The 26,577-nt window shown below is 43.5% G+C and overlaps 1 protein-coding gene across 1 annotated transcript in view; it reads left to right on the top strand.

Moving 5' to 3' along the window:
- Nucleotides 1–10,967: 10,967 nt before the first annotated feature.
- The window catches only part of znf710b (zinc finger protein 710b), a 26,526-nt gene continuing 10,916 nt past the window's right edge, over nucleotides 10,968–26,577 (top strand). The window contains exon 1 of the mRNA XM_070972458.1: nucleotides 10,968–11,154. The gene's annotated coding sequence lies outside the window, so the exon portion shown is untranslated. The remainder of the gene's footprint in view (nucleotides 11,155–26,577) is intronic.

The raw sequence follows: 26,577 nt of genomic DNA, 5'->3' as shown, positions 1-26,577 counted from the left end.
GACTCGGTTACTCCTCCAAAAGCTCTACAGACGTCTTTCCAAACACGTCAGTCTGTCTGTTTAAAGCAAGGATTTTGGTTTAAAACTTTCTGCAAGCATAATCTCTGCCCTAAACCAAAAACCAAGGCCAAACAAACAGAAATGATACTGTGGCTTAGCCAGTGCTGAGAGTATACAGTATGACCTGCTCATCATATTTGCATGAATATGTAACTGTAGGCGCTGTGGAGCTGAGCGTTAGCATAAAGCTTTGAGGTCTGTAGCCGAAGAGGATAAACATATTTATTCAGCCCTTCCTCATCTCTGGCTTCAGGAAAACGCTGATCCATGTGTAGGGAAATGCAGTTTCGCTGGTTTTGTGCAGCAGCATAATTGTGCCTGTCGAGGCGCCTGCCGCTCCCACACCATCAATAGACAATACAAGAGAAGAACAGATGCAGCTTCTGCAGTACAATGGGCTCTGACAACATGGAATTACAGCCTCTGCAGCTGAAAAGTGGCTTTTTATTCTTGTGCTCCTGGGAATGGCAATAAAGGGTGGGACATACATTGAATAATGGCATTGATTCTAATACAAAGATGCAAGTGGCAAAAAGGAGGCAAAGCTAGCATCTGGACTGACCCGTCACTCCTGAATCTCCTCCCAATCTACAAGAAACAAACAAACATGCAGAAACCCAGCGGGGAGATAAATACTGGATGTGAAATGATTCATGTTGGGATCGAGGCATGTGATACATCAGCTTTTGGACTCTCCAAAAACCGCATAGCCTCTGAGGAGCTTATATTATGCTGTGCAGAGCTGTGTGTTCATGCATGTGGGCCTGTGCTGAGCTCACTGAACAGCTGTGAGGCAGGCTGCAGGTGAAAGATGAGTCAAGTCCTAGGGGGAGACATCAATCATTGATGGACTGACACATCTGAGAAGAAAGACAGAGGGAGACAGAAGGAGAGCCAGGAGAGAGCAGACAACAAACACACTCTTGCCCTGTTGAGTTCCGACCTCGCTGAGAAGCAGGAGAGTCATCGCTGTCCAGCCCAGCCCAACCCATCCCAGCCATATGAATCCAGTCAGCCCAGAGGGGGAAAAAGGATGTGATGCAACATATGACGGAGTCTCTGACAATAAACACAGTCACTTTCCAGAAACACACGTCATATCCTGTAGTTAAACATCATTTTTTTTATAGATCCCTTGGTGCCTTCTGGTGTTTGAGAATAATGACGCATTGATCTACACGTTACACAATTAAACTACAGTGTGAAAATGTCAGAGCAGACATAAGATTCATGGTTAGCAGCTTAGTTGGTCTATGATGACCACACAGAGCAATACATGCATAAGATTTAATGCTGGTCACATTCACCACTTTGTGAAACATGATATTACCACACAGTTACTTCTTGGTTTTACTTATCTTTGGGCAGGGCGTCCCAGCTTTTTTTGGATTCAGGGTGTATTTTACTTTTATTGCTTTGTATGTTTCGTCACTTTTGGATCTATTTTATGGATGTTATCAGAGGGTCAATGCAAAAGTGTCATTGCTCTGAATGCTCTTGATGGCCTTCCCTAACTTAAACGTTACCCATTCAGTTTTCCAACAATTTCTTTAATTGAAAGACACTGCAAATAAAATCACAGTTTCCGAGGCACAAAACAGTTTTCATGTGGCACCATTGAAGTCATATTTCAGCCAAACTGACATTTAAGACATCTTTGACCTCACAAATTCTGACATCGAAAAGTGAACATCCCAGCAATGTGGGAGAATTAAAATGGCTTAATGCACCTTTTTACAGAGGAGAGGAATAATAACCATCACCGCCCACAATAAAATCAAGGAGATGTGACCAACAAGGCCACAGAGACCATTTTGCTTCTCTTTAATGAATACAATTGGTCTTTAAGAGCTGCAGTGAGTCAGAGCTAAAAGGATGTGCTGAAGCATCATCCCAGGCTGATCTTTTGACCGGCTAGATACTGGATAACCTTTGACTGATGGGGTTCGATTGATACATAAGAGCATGTGTGGAACTATCACACAGGAATGTGTCTTGGTGACATATGAGTCATTGGCAAGTGACATCCTTTAATGACGCCTGGTTAAAGCATTTCCTTTCCTGTCCACTTTTAAGCACTATCTCTGCAAAGCCTTTATGTCAGGTCTACTGAAATACTGAAAAACTAAAAGATTGAAAAATGGTAGAAATTAAAGGACAGCAAATTAAAAACTCAAGGGAGGCAAAAACTAAATTACAACATGCATGGGAAATAATCTTTCCTCTCTATCCAAAGATCTTTGTTTTTCTCTATGAACAGCTGAATGATAGCACCGGCAGGTTGTGCAAATTCCTTCAGACACTTGAGATCTCCTGAGTACGAAGTACAGCTGCAGTCAGTCAGTCCAGAGCCCCATCTCATATTTTTAGCCATGTGGTAAATGTGGCCTCTGTGACACTTCACTTGCCTGCTGCAAGTTCTTACCAGCTCTTCACTGCCTTCTACTTATGAAACAATAAAGAACTGGAAACAGAGCAGCTCTTGTTAGAGCAGACCAACAGTTTTTATTATTTACTTGTCCTTAACATCATTAGAAAGCTTGATTAAAGCTTCACCAAAACTACAAAAACTGTGCTTTAACTAACACAAAGTGGAAAGCCCCGTGTTTTTGCTGGTTTAGAAGAATGAACTGTAGTCCAAGCCCTAAATCTATGTTTCCTTGTTGTTTTAAGGAGCGTGAACGACAGTGGCGCCTTCCATAGAACAATAACTATGGAGGTATTTACTGTAGCGCCATATGTTACCTTGCACTTAATATACATATTTACAATGCGTTCTTCATGCTTGAAATAATCTGAGTACAGATCATCCATCAGTGGAGGCCATCTGTTTCCATTGGCTGGATATCAAAGGTGCCTCAGAATAAATATGCTTGATATGAGCGTGTTAAAAAGGTTGTTTTCCCACCACAAGAGAACCACAAAAAAGAGATGTGAATATATCATTGACAGATGAATTGCAAATAAAATCCAACACCCTTCATCATAGAGAGTATAAAGCCCATGAACTATAGCTTAACCTTAGTTCAAGCCACCTGCAGCGATGAAACCCTCAGGTTAACATCTCAACGATCTCCATCTCTTCTCTTACGTGCCAAAGACTCATCCTTTATGTCAAAAGGTGAATTCAGAAGAAAGTTTTCAACAAGTCAGATGGATACAGGTGGGTGGATTTCCCCCAGTCTGAGTGTCTACATCAAACAGAGGCAGCACCTGTGCTAGCCGCTCACCTCAGGCTACAAAACACTCTTTTTCAAGGAACGAGGGAGAGAAACCTTACAGGTGCACAGCTTACATCCTCCTATCCACCAAATCACAAGCCCTGTTATCAAAGCTTTGTACAGGAGCCGGATAGACACGAACAACCTCACTGAAATGTCTTTTCTACCAGACGAACGAGATTGCTTTCTCACATATAAGCAGCACTCTGCTTTCAGGGAGGCGTGCGCGCCCTCCAAGTGTTCAGCTGGACAAGGATCAATAAGCATATGAAGTCCTTTGGTTTTTGCTGCATTCAGAAAAATGTAATACTGCACAAAATGCATCATATTGCCTGTTTGACGTTAGTTCTAGCTGTTGTTTTCTCACTGGAGTCCTTTAAGGGGAAGTCCACCAATTTTTCAAAGACTGCTTTCATGTCAGGGGGGTACAACTGCAGATATGAAGTATCTCGTATGAAGCATTTTGTAACTCCAGCTCCAGAGTGAAGCTGATGAATGTCCTCAAGTGATGTCACTCGAGTCAGTCAGTTGGGTCTGAAGATGTGTCTGAAAATAAAAAAGAGTTTTGGGGAGTTACAGAGAAGTGATCTTATCAGACCACTCCTCATGTCTGCTCGTAAGAACGTATGGAACATAAACTAACAATTAAACTGACCATTGCGAATCTCCATCACATTATTTCTTCATTTGCAAACCCATCATCAACTCTACACACACACACACACACACACACACACACACACACACACACACACACACACACACACACACAGCCTTTTATGGTGAATTAGTGTGTAAACATGCTCAGAATCAATGAGCCATTTTTCATTCATAGATTGGTTTAGGACCTAAAGACTCTAAATGAATGAGCAGAGATTCATGTTCTCCTCTTCTCTTTACTCTCTCTTCTACTAGGGCACCAACAGGAACTGTTGCTGTAGTCAGATGCTCTGACTTCGTTGTGTAGAGCAGCCTGCAGCTTCGCTGTGCTGTACCTGGGGACGTTTCTCCACATTTCTACTCTACTGCCAGTGTTTTCATTTTGGCTGGCTAGAATCAACCACACTCGCTTTGTTTTGTTTTTTGCGCCGTCATTCACGTATCTATGTGAACCAAGCCAATGAATATATCTGAAATAATTAAGAGGGCATCTAATGTCGACCATGTTGTACCGGAAGGGAGAACAACTTCAGCATTTTAAGCTGGTGATCAGCTGAGTGGTTTCACCTGCATTCATTGTTTCAAGATTTGAATATTGGCAAACAAATGACAGAAATCTACATCTTCTGTGGGGACATTCTACAAACGCAAGTTTAGGAGGAAAACAACAACTTCATAAACGTGCTGATTTTGTGATTAATGACAACTTGAACTCAACCCACCCACAACCTGATAAATACACATCTGCCTTGTCCTCTTACCTTAGTAGAAAATATATATTGTATCATATAATATATATAATATTACATTATTATATTTCTCCTTTTTGGCTGGTTCCAAATGACTGTTGATTTGAAAAATACCTTTAAAGATATTTCAGAGGAAATCTATGAATATATTACATTAGATGAAATGCATAATAGAGGGTTTCAAAACATCCAGATTCTTTTTTTTCTGCAACGCTATGACACTGTGTTGAACTGGGAAGGAATGCTGTGGGCCCGGACAGGTTTTATGCTTGTTTTAATAAGTGGAAATGGCCAGTAGAATCTGAGAGGAAAAAGTGGCACAAGAACAATGAAGTGTTTGGTGGTCCGGCTTCCATGCTGATTAAAAGTGCAGTTTTCAAGGAAACTTGACGGGTCAGTGCCACAAACACAGCATCTAATGAGGATATCCTTCACAGACATGAACACATTTCCAACATGTAAAATGGAAAAAGTTACATTAGCGACAATGCAGCACACTGTTGGTCTGTCAGCAAGCAGAGTACAATAACACACTTAGTGCGAAATAACAATTATTGCTTAAAGGTGTAATCCGTGCATTTTTTATTTAATCAGACTTAATCTTTGATACTGTTCTGTATATGGCATTTTTCTATAATAGTCGTTCAATGTCTTTAAATTCAGTGATGGCCTTTTTTTATACAGTAGTTTTTATTGTTAGTGGCAGAGTATGCCATTCCAGCACTGGATTTAAACTGCCTTTAAATGCAGGAGTGATTCACAGGAAGCAAAGTAGCATGTAATCTAGGATAATAACGGCCTCATTGTTTACTGTTCGCTGTCTGCACATCATGTCAGAGCAGTGTAATACGTTGCACATAAAAAGTGTTCAACTGGCAGAACAGGGAGCCGCTTTTACTATGAAAAGCAACAGGAAACAATCTTTTTGTCAATGATGTAAGCTGTAACCAGGGCCATTCATCATAGTTTCATTATGCTATAGATTAGTGTTATTTCCCAAGTTGTTTGTAATCTAAACTGAGAGAACCTGGAGGAAAATCACACTATATTTTCATGCTATTTTCAGATTGAAGGAAGAACAGAAATAGACTTGTGGACAGCGGAACAAATTAGTAATTGGATTGCTCCTTGTTCAATTTGTTCAGAGTCTGTGTTCACTGCAGAAATTACTCCAGCAATTAGAAGGTAGCTGATGTTGCTTCTGTGGCGCTCACTGACAATACATTAAACCCTTAGAGTGACTCACAGTGGCAGAACCATGATATTTGGTTGCACATCCACCTATAGGACATGTGTGGTCAAAGGGTGTGTGTAAGCTTTCATTCAAATGGATGTTAAAGAACATGTGTTACTCTGCGTTACACACTCAGTGTTTGTCAGAGTGTGTGTGGCAAAGCAGAGGTCCAGTTGTCCTGGAAGACAAGAGGTCCATCATCTTGTCTGTCATGCATATGTTGGCTGACATTACACATTTCCTACTTTCCCACACGATGAGTTTGTGTTATTTCTAGCTGTACACTTAAAAACTCCAAAATGTGTGTGTGCCATATTGACTCAAAAGCTCAGACACACTATTCTGCCATACCTGAGCATCATTTGATTTATCTCAACTGGTGCATGATGTAACCACATTTTAAAACTGGCCAAGGAATCATAAATCAAGCACTTCATGCACTCAAGTAATCAAATCAGTATTCAAGAGAATGTTCAGATATATTTTTCCTCAAGTGCTATTCATCTTGTGACGGAGTGGGAGTGTACTGCAGTCTGCAGTCATCAAAGAAGTCTCACTTGTGACCACATAGATCATTTCAGTGTTAACCATTGTTCTCTGACTCTGTCTTCAAGTGTTTTCTTTTGTTGTTCATTATTCAGAAGGTACAAATGTAGTAGACCTCCATGCTGGCACCCAGTCTGCATGTGTTGACGTTATTACCCAGTTGTTGATAAAGACGTGTCTCCCCTCTCCTCGTCTGTCTGTGGACAGTCTGTCTGCACCCTCTCATGGATTTAGCACTGTGCGCTCCTGAACAAACCTAACTGGCACTGTGTATCCTGAAATAGGCACAAGAACCTGGTTCAGTGGGCTGTGGGGCAGCATGTCATACCAGAGGAGGATGCCACTGTGTTAATTACTGGTCTCTCATCAGGGGGTGAGAACCACCTCAGCTATATTAAACCCCTCGCTGGAGTGGGATTCTTGAGACAGTCTGACCCCACCGAGGCATTCACACTGTTGTCATAGTTCACATTCCTACTATCCTGTGGAATGTGTGCAACATCTTCCAGTAAATATTTTTCACATTTTGGAAAGAAGCATAGATAAGGATATTGGTATGCACAGACTAATATGTTTTTACCATTTGCAGCTGCATCTGCGCCTCCATGCACAGCTGTCCAGAATACAGGAAGAATGCTCTCTGTTTTAAATGCTTCATGACAACACGGGATATTTCTTTGAAAGAGGTTCTTACGCAACAGCTTGTGCATTCTCTGGGGATTTGGTTTGAATTTGAACATGTGAACTTCAGTTGCCCCAACACGCCCTGCATGTACATCTCTGAAAGCACTGAAGGCTTGGAGTGAGCTGTCAGAGGACGAATGAGGTAATACTGTTACACCCCTATAAAAACATGCTGTCAAGTAAATGGGAAAACAGAGTACTACACTGCCTTGAATGAATAGCAAACACATGGCAGCCCGGGCTTAAAATCCACTGGTGTAACAAACTGCGCACACTGGGCTCTTTCATTTTTTATGCCCTCTCAAATTTGTGTAATTAAATATGACATGACATTAAGTGCTTGATAAGTATTGTCTTAGAGGTGAGCTGGGTCAAGTTGATTACAGCTGATACATATTAATTTTAAAGTCTAAGCAAGGGACGAGAAAGACTCATTTCTGTTTTCATTGTAAGAATAATGTCTTTATAAATCATTGCAGAACAAAGTTAACAGTCTACAGCCATGCTAGCAGCTCACTGAGGCTGTACTCAGGCACAGTGGTGCTTTGAGCTAAATGCTAACATGCTCATACTAAACATGTTGATGTCAAGCAGGTGCAATGTTCACCATGACATGTTCACCATCTTAGTTTAGCATAGTAACTAGCACAAAACACTAATCAGGTATTTAGTCATAAACCAAAGTATTGTGCATGTGATGATGAGGTTAATGAAAGTAAATCACAGTTTATCCTGAGGGGGGCATGAATGAGTCGCAATCCATCCAAGAGTTGGTGAGATATTTCACTAAAAGCCAGAAATATCAAACTACTGATTAGAGGAGAAGTCAAACCCGGAGGATTCATCCTCTGGGGACCATGAATGCGCAAAATGTAAGAGCAATCCCTCCAGCAGGTGCTGAAATGTTTCAGTTTGGACCAAAGTCGTCCGACATTTCCATTCCTTCAGTCATGCCACAAGAACAGTCAGTCTGATGAACATTAGTGCATCTGGTCCCAAAGCTAGACATGAATCAAGGCTCTGATCTATTACGTAATAAAAAGGTGAAGCAGGTAGCTCAATTATCACTGACTTCACAAATTGGTTTGTGGGCTCAAAATTGTAGTTTGGTTATTTTACAATCATGCAAATTAATTTCCCTTGTATTATACTTCAGGTATGCTGCACCAACCTGCCCACATTCCTGTTATTCTCTGTCCCAAAATCCATCCTGCATCCACTGTCAGTAACGTGCTTCACATTTGCCATGCAGATGACATCATCACTGGCTGTGTTATGTGGAGTTTCAGACGAAAATTACACTTGATCACAAAACAGGTCTCAACTAGCTGAGGCTGTAACAAGCAGCACATGGCAAATTCTCTCTCTGATGTATTTTCCCCATTTAAAAGAATATCTGTTTCAGATTAATCATTGTGCAATGTGATTCTCAGTCTGAGAAAACAAATGCAGCCATAAACTCTACACTCACCACACTATTCTGGCAGCAGTCTGGAAAAACTGTACTTACAGGATGGACACCAGCTTCTTAATGCTACAATTTGCTGATAAATGTACTTCGAATAAACTGCATTGGCAAATAAGAATCTGCTTTAGTGTCTTATTGTGCTTGTTGCTGTTTGTGTTTGTGTGTGACAGAGAAAGAGGGAGAGAGAGAGCACAGTAAATAGTGGACTGTCCAAAGTGATGAAGCAGATGGTAATCACAGTCTAGACAGACAGGGCAGAGAGGAGGTAGGCGAGGAGGAGATGGGCCTTGCTGTTAAATCAACCACCCACAGGAACAACATTTTTAAGCCGTTTTCAAAGACGCCACAGCACAGATTTCTGCAATGCGAAAAGCAGGCAGTCAAATTATCGTGGTAGCGCATCATGATGAACCAACAGTACCAGACTGGAATATTAATATGTTGGCATGGAAAAAAAGGAGTGTATGTTTATGTAAGTAAAAGCCTTTGCTGCACATTACCTTACATATAGCACTTTTTCTGCCAGCAGATGAAAGAAAGAAGAAGCATATGACTGTGAGAAAAGATGTGAGAAAGCCTCAAATGGCTGGAAGTATGACTTATAACCCAGTGGGCTTCCCAAACACCCCCACATTGTTTGCTGTATGCTCCAGTGCTGCTCTCCACCTGTGGGAAAACAAGCATATTTTCCCTCTGACAATGCATGCAGTGTCCCTACACATAACAATCAATAGAAACGTACGTTGCTGACACAGTTTTAACCTGTTTGAGACCACTGAAATTCACAGCACATTTGTATTGATGGGCATCTGAATACTGAAGGGCACAGCAGCATCTTTATGTAAAACAGCATTTTCTGTCAATAATGCTGGATAATCACACACAGGCGGCAGGGGGCTGCACACTGTGTGGACTGATAGCACAGTGCAACAGGACCAGAGGGCACAGGCAAGACACACAGACAAATCCTGATCGCACATCTGCATTCTTGACATGGCTTCAACACAAACCTTCAGTCATTTTCTGATCATCAGCGTTAGACTAACTGGATCACGGAGCATCATTTCCTCTCATAATGTACTGGTTTCATTTGAGTTCCCTTGCTGTTACAATGGACCTGCCTTTGGTCTGCTTTGATGTTCTATGAGAGGGACACTGGTGTAATTATTGCCACATTGACAGCAGTTAATTAGTTAAGTAATCTTAATCATATGACACATTCATCATTGGGACACTGAAAAGACGTTTTTACGCTCAGTCGCACACGTTCAGTGGAGTGTTTGTGCCCTCTAGTGTCGGAACTGTGTATTTCTCCTAAGATATTAATCGTTGCAGCAGTTTCAAATCTTTCTGAATCTAATAAATCAAAACATCATCGGGAGCTCACTTGAGGACACAGAGGACAGCTTTTAATGGAATAAATCATGTGGATTTGATGTGACTGAGGGGTCACAGGGTAATTGGGAACATCAACAGGCTTGTTTCTTGATATAGTTTCGTATGTATTTTATTCCAATTATTCTTTAGATTGTACACACTGTGTGACCCTGTCATATAGTCAATATCTATCTATCTATCTATCTATCTATCTATCTATCTATCTATCTATCTATCTATCTATCTATCTATCTATCTATCTATCCACACACACACACACACACACACACACACACACACACACACACACACACACACACACACACACACACACACACACACACACACACAGTTAGTAGTTAGCTGTTAGAGAGGACTATTTGCTGATGGAGGAACTAGTTTGGAAGCCAATCAAGTGTGCAACTCATACAAAGATGATCCGGAAGCTTAAAGCCGCTGGTTCAAACACACATCCTGAACTCTGAGAGTATTTTCATAGAGTATTTTCATTTTTCAATGAGGGAGCAGCAGCAGATGTGCTTTTAAGAATTAGTAGTTCGTTTAATTGAACTTTCCTTTGTTGAACAAACCACATTGGACAAATAATCAAGTCTTAAAACAGAGGAGATCTTAATGGAGTTTGGCCTCCATCCCAGATTCAGGCTGCAGACAGCGCCACCTGGTGGATTTTGTTAACACCATAAAAAATATATGTTTTACAGTAAAGAAAAGAACACTGGTGGCTTTTTGTTACTTGATATTAACATAAAGATGATTCAGCCATAAAACTGTTGCACGGATCAGCCAAAAACTGGGCGTTTAGAAATGAGCACATGGACATGTGAAGAAGGCTCAGGTGTAATAGTCGGAATGAAAGGCAGCAAAGCTTGTTATAAAAACACAAGCATTATGCGATCAAGCCTTCATGAGGAGGACGCTTGGCGGCTGGGGGTGAATTCCACTAAGTCAGCCACATTCCGCCTTTACTTGTGGCGTTGAGGAGGAGCTCAGTTGTTTATTCATTCACGTCAGCCCCTCTCGCCTCTCCTTCCCTCCTTCCTGCTCCACACAACGGGGACCCACCGCTGTAACTGTGTTTCCCATATTAAAATTAACCACAATCACGTCGCCACCATAAACCGATTTTGGAACCAGGTGAGTTATGATTTTCTCTTTCTCTCCCTTTGCCGATCATAGAGGAAATATGTGTGCAGCGTTGACTTGTCCGGCCCGGCGAGGCGGAGGAGTGTTTCAGCCGTAACTTATTAAATTCCTCCTGAGCAGGCGAGAAAACGTATGCGCGGTGTGGATGGCGATTTTCCTGACCGCGCGGCTCGGACGGCCGTCCGTCGGCGCGGTTTTTTACGCCGTCCGCAAAACAAATGGTCGATGTAGGTCAGCAACTACAGTCAAAATGTCGTCTTTTCTTTTTTTACTTCCACATTCTCTCATGCCACAAACAGATGGCGTCGAGAGGGGGGATGGAGAGAATGGGGAAAAGAGACGCATAAAGGAGAGGGGGCTCCACCAGGCCACACTGGCCCGGGTCTGCCCCATCACTGCTCTCCAGCCCGCACCTCTCCGTGCCAAGACACGGGAGGCCGAGATGTGTCGCCGAGGCCTGTCTTCAACAAAGTTTTTTTTGCCGTTAAGTTGCCGGGCCTTTGCTTTTAAAGATACAGCGCAAGTTTTTAGGGGGGAATAATGGTTAATTTTGAGCAGGAGAAAAGTGGCCACGGTCTCGGTGTAGAGATAACGCTGGACCCGGGCAGCTTTAAGCGCACGGCGTCCACACTTTGGTTGCAGAGGGGAAATTTTGACACCGGCGAGCACCGAGAAGATGCACTGCCGCAGATAACCTGTAGCCCGGGCTGCTCGCTCCTGTGGGGGAGGCAGGCCGCCACCTTTCAGCGGGCTGTCAGAGATCATTGATAGGCCACAGGTATCCTCAGCTGCTCGGGTGAGGGCAGTGCATCTCACACCTGACTGGCTGTCAGGGGATGTGAAGGTCCTGTATGGCTGTCTGGGTTCGCATACATGCTCTTATTATGACCTGCTTCATGGATTTAAACTCAAAGCCACACTGAGTAATAACACTGCTGACCCCTTGCATACCTGCCATGCATTGTCTAATCATGTAATGTGGATGGTGCACTGCATGCAGCAAGGCAGCTCCATACTGTGCAGAGCAGTTGGCAGCCCCGGGCCTATAGATGTGCTCTGATGCAGTCCGGTGTCAGTGCACTTCAGCGTCTGGCAGTAATTAAAAAGACATCCTCCCCTTGTGGTCTATGGGTCATCTGATTGATGGTCATTTAGGTGGAAATGTTCAAATGAGTCAGCGTTGTTCATCGAGGTGCCACCGCCGTGCAGATCTTACGGGTTGTGTTTTTGAAAGTGACCCAATTCTGCTGTCAGTCTGAGCAGACGCTTTCACTTTCCTGACTTCATCATCTCAGTGCCCAAGAGGAGTGCAGGGCGTCAACCACCTCTGGCCAGCTCACCCTTTTCTGGTGTCACAGCAGTCTTTTGTCAGGAGATCCTGGTTCATTGCTCCTCATAGATTGAGCGGCTGCAGTCATTTTTGGCCAAGTGATGCCGGTCTGGTGTTTTCTCTCTGTGGAGTCCACCTCCACCTCTGTCTGTTTGGTGGCCACATGGATGGTTGGAGTGCTTTGCCCCTCCAAACGCACTTTTGAGCCTCCCCGACTTACTGTTTGATGATAACATCTCCAGTCTGTTTTTGCTCAAAGGCATTTCGCCAAATATTCATTTGCTTTGCGAACTTGCCGTCTCTCAGCTGGCTGCTATGTTTGTTGTCTTCTGTGTTAACTTTGTGTTAATGGTCTATCTAATCTGCTCTGCCTTGTGATGAATAACACAGACATTGTGGTCTGGTATTTGGACCAGCCTACTTTGTTTATAGTGTTGAACGACTGCTTGATGATGATAGAATAGTACTTGACATTATGTATGGTGATGCCAATAGCTTGATTTAATAATAGGGTACTGACGAACGGTCCAGATCAAGAAAAAAGATTGGCAAATTCTCAACGATTCTGGCTCATACTTGTCTGCAGAATTTACGCCTCCAACTTTATATGAACAGTTTCTTATTTCTTGGCCAGCTTGACTTTTACAGTGATGAATGCATTTCCCCAAGTTTGGATCAATAATGTGTTATTACAGTGCTGCTGCTACTACACAATCTGTATGCTGCTCAGGGGATCATAAGCCATTCATCCATGGATCATCAGTCGCAGGGCGACTGTGTTGAATGAGGTCCAGCAGGGCCAGACAGCACATCAGGACAGCCACAGTACTCTCAAAAAAATTTAAAAAGAAAGAAAATGAAGCTCTCGTCTTACCAGACAGTAAAAATTAGACACATCTCTAGTAGATGAAAATTAGGCGTTCTCTCTCTTTTTTTCTCTCCCTCCGTTCTTTATCAGGATGTGAGAATATAGCTGTGGTAAAAGGTTTAGAATAGCTGATGATGGTGTCAGCACATTGCAGCGCTTGGCTGTGCTGCAGGCAGGGTTTTAAAAAAAGAGGCTGATGCTTCTCGAAGCACAAAGGCCTAATGTGTAGGGCCTGCTGGTTACAGCTATGCTGAACGACCTCCAGAGTGTAAAGCCACTTTGTTCCTATTTGCTGTATGAATTCAATGTGTAGGCCAATTTAAACGCCACAATAAGACCTTCTGGGAAAAAAAAGGCCTGCGATGCTGAATTGTTCATAAGTAACATCAAATTGAGCTTGTGTGGAGTGTGTTGAGTGGGCTAACAGCTTACTCTATATGACTTCTTTAAAGTGTTGCTATGTTTGAGCTAATAGCTGAACTGTCAGCATATTAAATGATGGGTGAACCATGTCCAAGCGAAAACAGTTATTACTTGTGGGAGCCTCGCTGCACAGTTTGATTGCTAGTGACAAACAGATTAGTATTAGTTTTTGGGCAAAATCTGATCTGGATTTAACTGAAATTCTTAATGATTTAACATGGCTGATGGTAGATTCTCCTGCTAATATCTGTCAGTAGTGTCAGGGATAGTTTTTGTCTGATATGATAGTGGGTGGCAGCGTCGGTCCATCAGTCTCAACAGCTGTGGGATGGATTAGCATGAAATTTAAAAGCAATGGTCCTCAGAGGACGATCCTCTGAATTTTCCTCCAGCTCTACCATGACATTGACGTTTGTGAATTTGGGGTAATACCCAAACAGCTGTTGGCAGAGTGCTCTGAAATGTGGTGTAGATATTCATGGTGCCCAGAGGATGAATCCTACTGACTTTGGTGATCCCCTGATTTTTCCTTTAGTGCTAGCAGGACGTCAGAGGTTTCCCTTAATCTGTAAAGTATCACATCCTGTATTGGACGGATTGGCACGAAATTGCTAATTAGCAAGTGTTAGCATGCTAAACTAAGATGCTGAACATAGTTAACATTCATTTTTTTTAGCATCAGCATCATATTGTCGTGAGCGTGTCAGAATTTAGCTCAAAGCTAAGCTCCAGTGCACCCTCACAGAGCTGCTAGCAGGCTGCAGACTCTTCATTATATGCTCAAAATAACGTGGTGTTCGTTTTCTCTTAGAATTCAAGGAACTGGCAACGTGGCTGTGTCTGTTTGCAGCTGATAAATAAGCGAAGGAGCGAACAATACCTCTCTAAATGGACTGTTTTAGCGCGCAATATTTGTGCTTCATGGAGGAGTGTTTAATGGACAGCTCCAGTATGTAATGCTCATTAGGTGCCAGTCATGCCGGTCAGTTTTGGCCTTGCTGCTGGTCTGGCTAAACGTTGTCCTTGCCAGCCTTTGCTGTGTGAAGTTGTTACTAGTTGTCTGGTGAGTCAGTTTGTCAGCGAGTCCTCTGCATTGTGCCAAATTGTCTTTGTGAAAAAGATTAGCTGTTCGGCTCACTTCACTGCAGTTTAACCGAAAATCATGCAATCTGTCAATTATTTTATAGCTGACATGATTTGTAGTTCAAAATCAGATGACTGTGTGCTCCTCATCATTTTCTCCTCATACCCTGATAATTAGCCTCTGTACTGAGTAGTGATCAGACCGTCATCATCTGTCCAGACAATAATGGTATTGCGTGTAATAAGCTAACAGGCTAACCACATTCAGTGTTAGCCTTCAGGTCTCTGCAAGCCTCTGTTCACTTAGCCAGCTACCACTTTCCAGCATGGTGCAGAGCAGTGGCCTAGTTCATGCCCTCTTGAATGTAATTTTAGCTGTGTGTGTGTGTGTGTGTGTGTGTGTGTGTGTGTGTGTGTGTGTGTGTGTGTGTGTGTGTGTGTGTGTGTGTGTGTGTGTGTGTGTACACGGATGCCTCTCTGTTTTGTCTCCTTATCGTCTGTTTCCTGTTCTCTCATTCCCTCGCCGTCCTTTCACGCTGCTCCTGTGTCTCTCTCTCTGTCGCTCGTGACACCGTGCAGTGCCCGGGCCGCTGATGCTGGGGTAGCTACCTCACTAGTTTTGCAGTTAGTGATGTATGTTAAGCTGTGCTACACCTCTGTGGATGGACGGTGTTACTCTCGAGGGAGCTGGAAACCGTACAGCCATTTTACAGTGGTGGTTTGATTGACACCTCGTGTTGCTCAGCCGTTGCTGCTGATATCGGATTTACACTGAGGCTGTGAAAAGTAGTTGTGCTCAAGAATTGGATCAAGACATGTCTGGTTAAATGCAGATTACAGGGAGCTGTGAGCATGTCGATTAAGTTTTGTGGAACTTAAGAAATATTGAGAGGTGAAAACTTCAGAATCGAGAATCAGGATAGTTTAGATGATTCATATTTATCTGATTTTTTTTCAAGCCTCAGATATCGTCATCAACCTCACACATACAGCATCAGTCGAGCTGCAGCCGAGAGGCTGCCTGGAAGCGGTATTGTTATATTCATTATCATATTATTTATTTTTGTTTGTTTTTGCTCAGCTCGCCTCAGTGTACGCAGTCCTTTGGACTGTGCTGCCTGTTTCACTCAGTCACACTGTCTGTCTGTCTGCAAGATGCGGAGAATCAGTAGTACAAGTGATGGTGGAAGCACAAGAATGCGCTGCAGTGCAAATGAATTCACATTAAACAGAGAGGTTTCATCCAAAAGATGCTGCAAGGTGGAGAGTTGCCTAGAATGGAGGCTGGTGGTGGAATAAATCTTAGTGCGTTCAATGGGACTAGTGCAGTGTTTCCAACATAAACTGCCAGTATGCTTCATCTCAACTGCTTGTCGGATGGTCGAACAGCTTTTGAAACCCCCCCCCCCCCCCCCCAAACCTCACCAGCGTCGGATTAGAGGGGCTCTATCCTACCATTACTGTAAATTTCTGTACTGACAACCTGACATTCAAACCCACCTCATGCCATGATTGGCCGGCTCTGCAGAGGTGAGAAAGGAGCCCTCTCTCTCTGACAGTCGGCTGTTCCCGGCCTTCCACTTGGAACAATTGCAAACACTCTTTTTTCCGACAGGGTCAGATAACATGTTATTGCTTCATTTGGCAAATGAGCTCTTAAGTTGACTTAAAGTTGCATAATGAGAGTATTGTTATCAGCTTTAGAGCGTCCAGTGATCGGTTTCGGGAGGATTGTGAATTTCAGTGCACAGCACAAACTGGATTAGCATCATCTCAAAAGACTGGGCGAATAGACTGTAATACACTAAATGCATTGGGTGAAAGTGTTAGCTGTGTCATTTCAGATCTTCAAGCTCATTCCCTGAGTTCTTCAGCAGTCAAGTATCTAACTTTCTCCATATATTTCTGCATATTTACGCGCTCTCTGTTACAGTTTCTGCTACACAGACCCAGGATGTGCTTGCCTGCTGTGCATTTTGCGGCCCTGTGACAGCTGTCTGTTCTGTTGCCAGGTATCGCTGCCTTAAATAGATCAACTTAATGATGAACACAATTATCTCCTCCCGTGTATTCAACCAAATATAAGAGAAAAAGACATGCCGTGAGTGCGTGACAGCACCATTCAATTAGCATTTCCAAGAAGAAGACTGAATGTGAGCAGGATTTAATTCTCCATTTCAGCCAATGTGTGCCCTGCTGAAGTGTCCTTGAGCAAGACACTAAATTTCAGTCTCGTCTCTGGGGGCGCTGTTGTGTTGCTGATCTCCAAGAAGATGTGAGGAGAGGTCAATGGAGCACCTGTGCATTAATCGTGTTGTTTAAATTTCCTTTGTGAAGGGCAGTGTTTTCCTCACCGAGCCACATGTGTATTGAGGGGGGGTGGTTCGAGGAGAAGAACAGTGCAATGACGGAGCACTAGGGATGAAACTGGAAGAGAAAAGATAAGAAGGAAGTGATGGAAAAGGGGGAAGAGAGAGAGGCGAAAGAGGGGAGGGGGTGTAGCCATGGAAACATGAGGAACAAGTGATGGGAGAGAGGAGGAGGAGAGATGAGTGATGTAGTTTGAAACTGTTAGTTACTACGCGCTGGAACAAAATGGTAGGCCCACAGCGGCACTTAACAGCAGCGGCAGAGTCGACGTTTATTGAGACTTAAAATTGTGTCTTTCCTCATAATTCCTCTCGCAGCGATTTTGTTTGATAGCTCCAGGCCTTGATACTTTATCGCGCTATTCTAAGTGAATTTGTAACACGAGGGTGAAACAAGGTAGGAATAAAGTGAAATCTGGGACTGACGTTTTAATGCTGTCAGGTTGGTTTGGATTGACGACCTCGTAAACATCAAACAAAAGCAGACTCGTCTGCCTGCGTCGTTTCATATCTGCATGAAGAGAGAGGCAGGCTGAGCAGTGGGACAGTGTGTGGATGTGGGTCTCGTAAGTCATGGAGCTGTTTTCCACTCATGTGTAAGGAGAGCAAAGATCAGATGTTGCCGGGAACAGCTAACACACCACATGTTTGGGAATTTGGGACTTCATTCCCAACGGACAGCTCTTCATAAATATGTTACACTGTATACATGCCTCAAGCGCTGCAAAGAGGCTTCTTTAATCTGCCGTTTACACCTGATGTAAGCTTTGATGGCAGTCACAGATTGCAGTTTAATGTGGGATTCAGATCGAAACTTAAATTCAAGGCATATAAACCTATCAGCATTAATTGGTCTCCCTTTACTGGCCCCTCAAAAGAAGAAAGAAAATGAGGAAGCGAGCACTCTCTGCTTTATTCCCTGCTACTTTAGATTTCACGCTTTTCTTCCAGGGGAATTTCAGGAAAGGAGTGAGAGGCTTTTGTGCCACTGAACTGCAGGTCAATAGAGTTCGACCCAGGGCCAGTGGAGCTCGACCTGGATGCTCCATTCTACCGTGTGAAATGCCGATTTGTGCGCCGGAGCCGCTGTCGATGTTGGCTGCGTGTGTGTTTGAGGAGAGGAGGCTTCCTCCCGTGGCGGTGCTGATTAGTGCTGAGATCCAGCACTAAACTGCTCTAAATGTTGTTGTTTGTGTGGTTTTTGCACTGAAAGGAGTTTGTGGGCTCAAATATTTTATAGCTGTGAGTTTCAAAAAGTTGTTAGTTGTTGTTTTCTGGCTTGAGGATCAAATGATGTGCAGAAAGTTCCTTTTAACGTCTTCGGACCAGTGCTTCAGTTCATTTCTTACTCGATTTAATGCATTCTGCGTTCTCGATTCGGAACTTTATGATATCACTTTCATTATATTATTTTTTATATTATTTTCTTCTTTTCTTGTCTTATGCATTCTTTATTTTGATTCTTTTTTCTATATTATTATCAAGTGGGTTTTGTTCTCCATCTTATTTTGTGTTAAAGGTGCTATCCAAAGAAAGTTCATTATTATTATTATTATTATTATTATTATTATTATTATTATTATTATTATCCGGTTCCACTAATTTGTTCCTTTAATTTGTCCCTTGTCTGTATAAATGTAGGTGTTTATCATCAGGGGTCGCTTCCAGATTTGTCCTTATCAGTCATGACGTGGCCTCCCCTGATTCGTCAAGCCCCTATCATGTGACCCTTTTCTGGAAGAAAACAAACAGCAGCCTGTGTGTATCTATGACCTTTGACATACCAGTAGCTAATTCAACGTGGGCAACCATTTACAGGCGTTGCTGACTTTCTTGTGCATTCTGCTGCTGTCTACACGCACTCCAGCACATGCATGCGTAGTGTATGTGAAAGGTCATGTGACCTGTGTTTTCAGGCGTGTTAGTCTGGATGGAGATTATTTTGTTTCTGCACAGATCATTTTAGTTATAAAACAGTTTTATAATGAAAGTGTATTAGAGCAGATGTAACCTATGTGTGTGTGTGTGTGTGTATGTGTGTGTGTGTGTGTGTTAAAAGTGAACTGGTGTGACCTTTCACTTCTAAACACAAGGGAAAAGGTCAGGTTCAACCTATGTTCCTTTAATTGGACAAAATGTGAGATTATTACAGCTCAAAGAGCATCGTGGCTAATTAATTGTTGTTGGTGGATGATTTTAGAGAGCTGACACAAAAAGGCCAAAAACTGAAATTGAAAAAAAAAAGCTCTTAAATGAAGTGTTAAAATATGCAAAACCTTTAAATATAGAACCTAATTCCCCTGTGGCAAACTATCAAAGCAAACGAGCTGAGCTAAGCTAAGTTCACAAGTTGCATCATAGCAGACAAGCCAACTCACATCCATCTCTGTGTTAAATGGCATCTGTGCAAGTTTGGGAAAGGTGGAGTTCACGTCTATGCAAAGGTTATGGAAGCTGTAAAAAGCTGGCCAAATCTGCCTCTACTGGAGAGAAGTTGGTGGCGTTTAGGTCACACTCCACCCATGTATCATCTCTGACGACAGAGCGCCTGTCTGCAGCTGACAGCGCCCGGACCGCTGCATGGGAATGAGGAGGAGAGTTTGCAGAGCCACTCGGAGCACTTCTCATTTTCACACTCAATGCACACCTCAGCCATCGCTGGAGAAACTGGATGTCAGTTGGGTTTTTTTCCATGAGCCTGGATTAAGGCCGGACAATATGCAGAACATCATATTGCGATTATGAGAATTTTTGCATTTCATTTTATCTGAAAATAAAGATAAAAATGAAGAAGTGTTTAGGCTGGGGTCCGGACCAAACAAGCACGTTCCCTTAAGCCTGGAGAATATGATTTGTCGGCCAGGGCATCTCTGTAGCACCACCTTGTTTCATGTATAATGGTATGTTATGACACCTTTTAGCTTTATCAGAAAATTGCAGCTCCTGGATATTACAATTTGCCATATTGTCATTTCGATAATAGTTCGATTAATTCAATTAATCAGGCTGAGCGCAGGGCCCTGTCACCACAGCCAGCAGACGGAGCTGCAGCTTCAGACCTCAGCGTGTTCTACTGTCTGGTTTAAACTACCCCGATGAGTTGCTGCTATTTCCTCTTTCTACTGTTTGTGCTGTGGTCAAGTGCAACTTTTGTAAAAAAGTGATGTTTGACCAGTCGACCTTTGTTGGCACGAGCTCTTAAAGGTGAGCTCGGTGTCTCAGGAGCCTTTAAGTAGTCACTTTTGGAGGAAGATAAGCAGCTATTCAGCATGTTGCTGTTGGCACTCTGGCCTGTTAAAAGAACTGACAAAACACAGATTATCAGAAATATAGCACGATGGCACAGTCACATAACGGTTATGTTGTCCCTTGTGCTCCAGCATCCAAACAAATATTCCAGACTCTTCCTCTTGCAAACACGTCTTGCCCTGAGAAGTCAGCTCTTCTCCTGCACTTCCTGTGGCCCTGTGAAGGCTGAAAATGGCCACATGTCACACTCTCACCCTATCGCTCTGTCTTCCAGTTATATTAATATCACTGTAATTTCAAATTTGTGCACCGATTCAACTTTTTCTCCACTGATACCGATTTTATGTACAGTAACATGAGGTTGTGGATCGCTGAGGTGCCGAAGTGACTGAATGAATGAATGTAACTAACAGAAGAAGCGCTCAGTTACATTGACAAAGAGTGTGATCATACACGCCTGGTCAATACCCGATCTGCTTAAAGGGTCAGTATCCACACTGATAGTGATTTGGTTGATGGGATCAGTGTGTCACAGTTTTGCAATCACAGTGTTGCACTGTCCTGAAACATTTCATCGTTGGAAAACGATGAAATGTTTGCATCAAAATTGTATCTCTAATGTGTCTATAAATCTGTTTCAAAATCATACGACAAAGACGCTCCTCATGACTGCAGAACTTGCCTGAGAATAACCACATTTTTAAGTTTTCTTCAGCTTCAGCACAATCCAGTGATAGTTGTCCGTGCAGCCATGAGTACATTGCAAACAGGAGCTGCTAACAGCTAATTCGGCCTCGTTTTAATGGTGCCAAAATGTAAACAAATATGAGCAAATAAAACAGGCCTCAAGTTGTAGCTACTTCATTGAGGTAATAACAGTTGGAAAGAGGTGAGGGGGGACGTTTGGGGGGGGGGCACGCAGTCTCGATTTTGTCAGGGTGGGGATGGGGTCAGAATTTGAAAACCTCTGCAGTAGTCGATGCGTGTATCTATCTGTGATCAAATCAGTGTGTCAGTTGAGAGGAAAAGGGACTGGGGCCTTTCAGCGAGGCCTCGCTGCCTGTCTGTGAATGCATCAGAATATACCTGAATGGAGCCGTTTTCATGCTACACTGATTAACATGGGTGATTACAGCTGATGCTGGTGTGTTATAATAATGCTGGTCGTGTGTGTGTATGCATGTGTGTGCCATACGGAGGGAGGACTTGAGCAAACCAACAATACCATTCTTCTTCTTCTTTTGCTGCAGCCATGTTTGTGAAACCACAAAATAGAGTGAGATAGGTTTTTGCTCTCTTTCTCCCTCGCTCGCTCGCTCCCTGTTTTTTTTTCTACCTCTTTCTGTTTTTCTCTCTCCAGCTCTCTTCCCCTCCCCCCTCTCTGTTCCTCTTTCCTCCTCTCTCCCTCTTTCATTCTCTCTCCCTCCCTCCCTCTCTCTCCCTCTTTTTTCCTCTCTTGCTCTCGGTTTCCATCACGCTTTACCCCTCCCTCTCCTCTTTCTCTCTTTGCCTCTCTCTCTCTCTCTCTCTCTCTTCCTCTCTTCCTCTCTCACGTTGCACACTGCCCCTCCCTCTCTCTCTGTCTCACTCTCACGTTGCTCCCTGCCCCATCTCTCTGTCTCTCTCTCTCTCCCTTTTTTGTATCTCTCTCTCTCTATCTCTCTCTCTCTTGCTTCTCTTGCTCTCCCTCTACATCCTCCCCTCCCCCACCATTGCTTCTCATTTTCTATCTCTCTCCTTTTCTCTCTCACTCCACCATTTCACTCACTCACTCACTCACTCACTCACTCACTCACTCCCTCACTCGCTCACTCACTCCCCCTCCCGTCCCTGTTCTCTTTATCTCCTCCCCTCCCTCCCCCCTCAATCCCTCTTTCATTCCATGCAATCATCTGTTCTCTCTCTCTCTCTCTCTCTCTCTCCCTCTCTCTCTCTGCTTCCTCTATTACGCTCCCATTTTGTCCTCTGCCGTTTCCCTCTCTCGCTCTTTCCTCCATGTTCTCTCTATCCTGTTGTTTACCACACTCCCCCATGACATTTATGATACAAACTTTATTAAAAAAACTGTTTTCTCTCACAGAAAAACAAACACGTTAGGGACAGACAACAGACAGAAACAGTCATTGAACTTGACTAAAAGCTTCTCTCCCCATGAAAACATATTTGTTTCTGATTTAACCCATCCATCTATGGTGCTATTCCCACTAACCCAAATTTAACCGCCTGCCTCCTGTGAGGATCTGCCCCAGAGCTTGCCGTTTACCCCAACATGGTGGCTGCTTCTGTTTGTCTCCATTCAACAAGTGGCTAACTTGCAGGGCTACAAAACAACCACAAATGACAGTCATCCGCAGGGGAATGTAAACTAGATGAACCAGGTGACGGCCTCACCTCTCACGTTCACAGACTGGATGGCCTCGTAAAGTAAGCCGCTCCTTCTGCACAGCTGGAAGCTCCAACCGCTGGTGGTGTGCTGAGGTTTTGTCGCAGCTGAAATGTGGTTACTGCCGTCGGTGCTCAGGAAACATCGTTTTCATGTTGTGTGTTATCTGGTTCCTTGATTAAAAAGGTTGAAGGTACAAGTCTGTGTACAGAAAAGCATGAAGCGAGATGTTACACTACAACTCCCAGGGTGCATTTAGGCAAGAAACATCCAATCACAGAGCTTAAAATTCAAAATCCAAATATGTTTCAGGTGGCACCAAATAGCTGTTTGAATGGTTCTGTTTAAAAGAACTGCAATGAACAATTTCATTATTGATTGGTTGAATAATTTTGGATTAATCTTTAGTCTTTAAAATGTCAAAATTTCCATCACGCTTTCCCTGGGTGCAAGAGTATGTCTGCACCAAAAAGTCTGAATTGATATAAATCAGAGAAAAGCAGCAGCAGGGTTTCTGTTGATTGACAAATGGAATATCAGGTTTTTTGAATACTCTGATCTAATATATACCCAAATATCGGCTTTGGAAACGGCCTGACACAAGTTATGGATGCAGAGTTATGGAGCAGGACTGTGGAGCCAACATGGCTGCCTGCAAAGACGACTGTGGTCAAAGTGTCTTTCAGTCTCTCTGTGATGGAGCCTGTGGGTCAGAGGCAGCCAGCTCTGTCAGGGTACATTCAGACAGCAGTTTTCACCTGGCATCAGAGTGGATGTGGAGCGTTTGGTCAGATTTCACTTCCCGCTCCCATTTGATTTTATCTGTAGGAAACTGTGACTGCAGCTAAACAGAGAAAAATCTTGCTTTTGACCATAGAGCTAGAAGGTTTGCAGCATCTAGTCACTGCCTTGGATCATTTTTCTTTTGCGTGCATCTTAGATGTGTTTTGGAAGTTTGTTGTGCTGTACTGTGCGTGTTCTGCAGTCATTTGATCCCATATTGCGTTTTTATTTCTTCTGGGTAAAATCCTGCTCAGATCAGACGTTCTAAATGTTACGTTTAAATGTTAGGATGTTGAGTTTGGGAACAGGATGTGTGAGATCAGGAGCTCTTCTACTCGATACATCTAAGTCTCATCCGTTGGCGTGTTGTGTAGCTGCGTTGGAGAAAGATTTATTCCTCTGAAGATCAGAACTTTTTGCTACACTAAAGCAAATGTCTAAATAATTTAGATGAAGGAACTGACCGTTTCGATTGAGAGTTTAAAGGTGAACTATACAAAACAAACCAATTAAAAGAGCATATTTCCTTAATTGTACTTTTTATCTCCTTCTGTGGTGTGCAAGTCTTCGCTCTAATATCATAAAACCATTATTTACAGACTGTACTCTTCTGTGCTTGACTGGGCTGTGACTGACAGGAGGTGGGTTGTAGCATAACCACAGTGAACGTCAACTATTTGTGGAAAGTTTTATTTTGTAGGTGAAAACATGGAAATCAGTCAGGCTGAAAATTGAGGCAAGACACCCCCACTCGTCACGTCCCATCTCTGCCAGGGCTTCTGAACATGCGCACACATTAACCAATGAGAGATATTAACCCTCTGATGCAGCTCTGAAAACAGCTGGTCATCCACACTGAGAAAACAGGAAAAGGAGGAGTTATGACATGATTAATAAAAGGTCATTGTTATAATAATGCATAGATTCACTAATTACCAGCCAACGCTGCTGCTACAAGACAGCCACAAATTAGTTGCAGAGAATCTTTTTCTCTACCCAGCATGCCGTTCGGCGCACCAGATAGTAGGGGTTCCTTCTCAGTACCCTGCACAGTGTGTACTTCTGGTGGTAGTAACCCACTACTGATAAACATGTCCCCTAGATCTCAAGAGCTTGTACTCAACACTGCCCTTCCTGGGGTCCTGAGGAACACACCTGCTGAGTGTGAAGTCGATCAGAGGAAAAGGTATATAGAAGGACAGACAGGCAGGCAGAGAAGCAGACAGGCAGGCAGGCAGACAGGCAGGCAGGCAGGCAGGCAGGCAGGCAGGCAGGCAGGCAGGCAGGCAGGCACACAGACAGACAGACAGACAGGCAGACAGACAGGCAGACAGACAGACAGACAGACAGACAGACAGACAGGCAGGCAGGCAGGCAGGCAGGCAGGCAGGCAGGCAGGCAGGCACACAGACAGACAGACAGACAGGCAGACAGACAGGCAGACAGACAGACAGACAGACAGACAGACAGACAGACAGACAGACAGGCAGGCAGGCAGGCAGGCAGGCAGGCAGGCAGGCAGGCAGGCAGGCAGACAGGCAGGCAGGCAGGCAGGCAGGCAGACAGACAGACTCATTCATTTTAGTTTGATCCCTGTATCGTTTTAGGAAACATTTCATTGCCGAGTACTCGAGTCCAGTGTGATGTGTTTACGTGTCTTCTCAGAGAAGAAGCAAATAATCACATTTGAGAAGCAGGAAATCTGACATTTTGGCCATTTTTGGCTAGAGAAATTAAGTTAAATTATTAATTGATGATCATAATTGTTATTTTGTTCGTCGACTTATCAGTTAATCAACAAATAGTTTTAGCTCTAATTCCAACTGAGCAAACCTGAATCATGTAGTTTGGTCCATGGATTAAACCAATAGTTTGATTCAAGCAGCATCATACTTACACATGCTTCAGGAGGCACTTTGGATTCTTAATTAGCTGTGAATAAAAGCGAGACTACAGGCTTGTCTTGTCTGTTTTCATATTGTGATGCTTTCCGTCAGATCCTCGGTTTCTTATAGTGATCTGGAGTCAAAGTGTTTTACTGCACTCACCTCTCATGGGAGCCACGTAAGTCCACTCCAGCTTGAAAAGGGGCAGTGCCTCAATAAAACACTAGCTTGTTAACCCACAATAAACAGAGGGACATGGGAGGCTGCATGATTGATCTAAAGTAAAGATGGTATCTTTATGGAAATGACTGTTCTGGCTAAGCAACACGTTGTCGAGAGAACACACCCTCAACATACACTGCATGGACTCACACATCCATTATTAATGCACACCAACATCTACAGTTACAATCAGCTGTCCGTCCACTCCACTCAGCTCCACATCGTCTCAGGAAATTCCTGCAAAGACAAGAGTTTCTTTGGTTTGTCTTGGCACCCTTTCATGAGTCCTCCCGTGTTGATAATGACGACACCTTGAATGTACGTTTTCTGTATGTTGCGTAATTCTATTTATTTCTTGGGAGGAAGTGTCAGTCACGCTCTCATCTCCCTCCATCATGTGCGGCTCGGTAATTTGCAGGCTTTGTGTCGTCTCCGTTTCATCATTGGCGGGGTACGCTTGACCTTTGTGGACTCTCAGGCCACCGTTTGGCAACGTCTCACAGCTCCTCGGCTAGCTCGTCTCTCCACGCGTCCCTAATTTTGCTGGCGGTGCGCTGTTTGCGAGATGACGTGAAAAGAGATGAGAGCTCTTCACACTCGAACCTTGACGTTTCCTGAGGTGTCAATCAGCGGCCCTAATTTGCGTGTATGTGTGTGCGTGGTTGAGGCAAAGAGAGAGGGACACACTGGCCTGTGCGATTCATCAATGAGAGTAACACAATACCTTTTATTCTCTCCCTTAACTCTCATTTTATTTGTTTCTTCCCTCCATCCATCTTCCATTTCTACTCATTCTTTTACCGCATTCTGCTCCACTC

The sequence above is a fragment of the Chaetodon trifascialis genome, chromosome 1, assembly GCF_039877785.1.
Source record: "Chaetodon trifascialis isolate fChaTrf1 chromosome 1, fChaTrf1.hap1, whole genome shotgun sequence".
In the NCBI taxonomy this organism is placed as follows: Eukaryota; Metazoa; Chordata; class Actinopteri; order Chaetodontiformes; family Chaetodontidae; genus Chaetodon; species Chaetodon trifascialis.
Note: the sequence above shows the minus strand (reverse complement) of the source record. Positions and strands in the feature narration are given on the sequence as shown.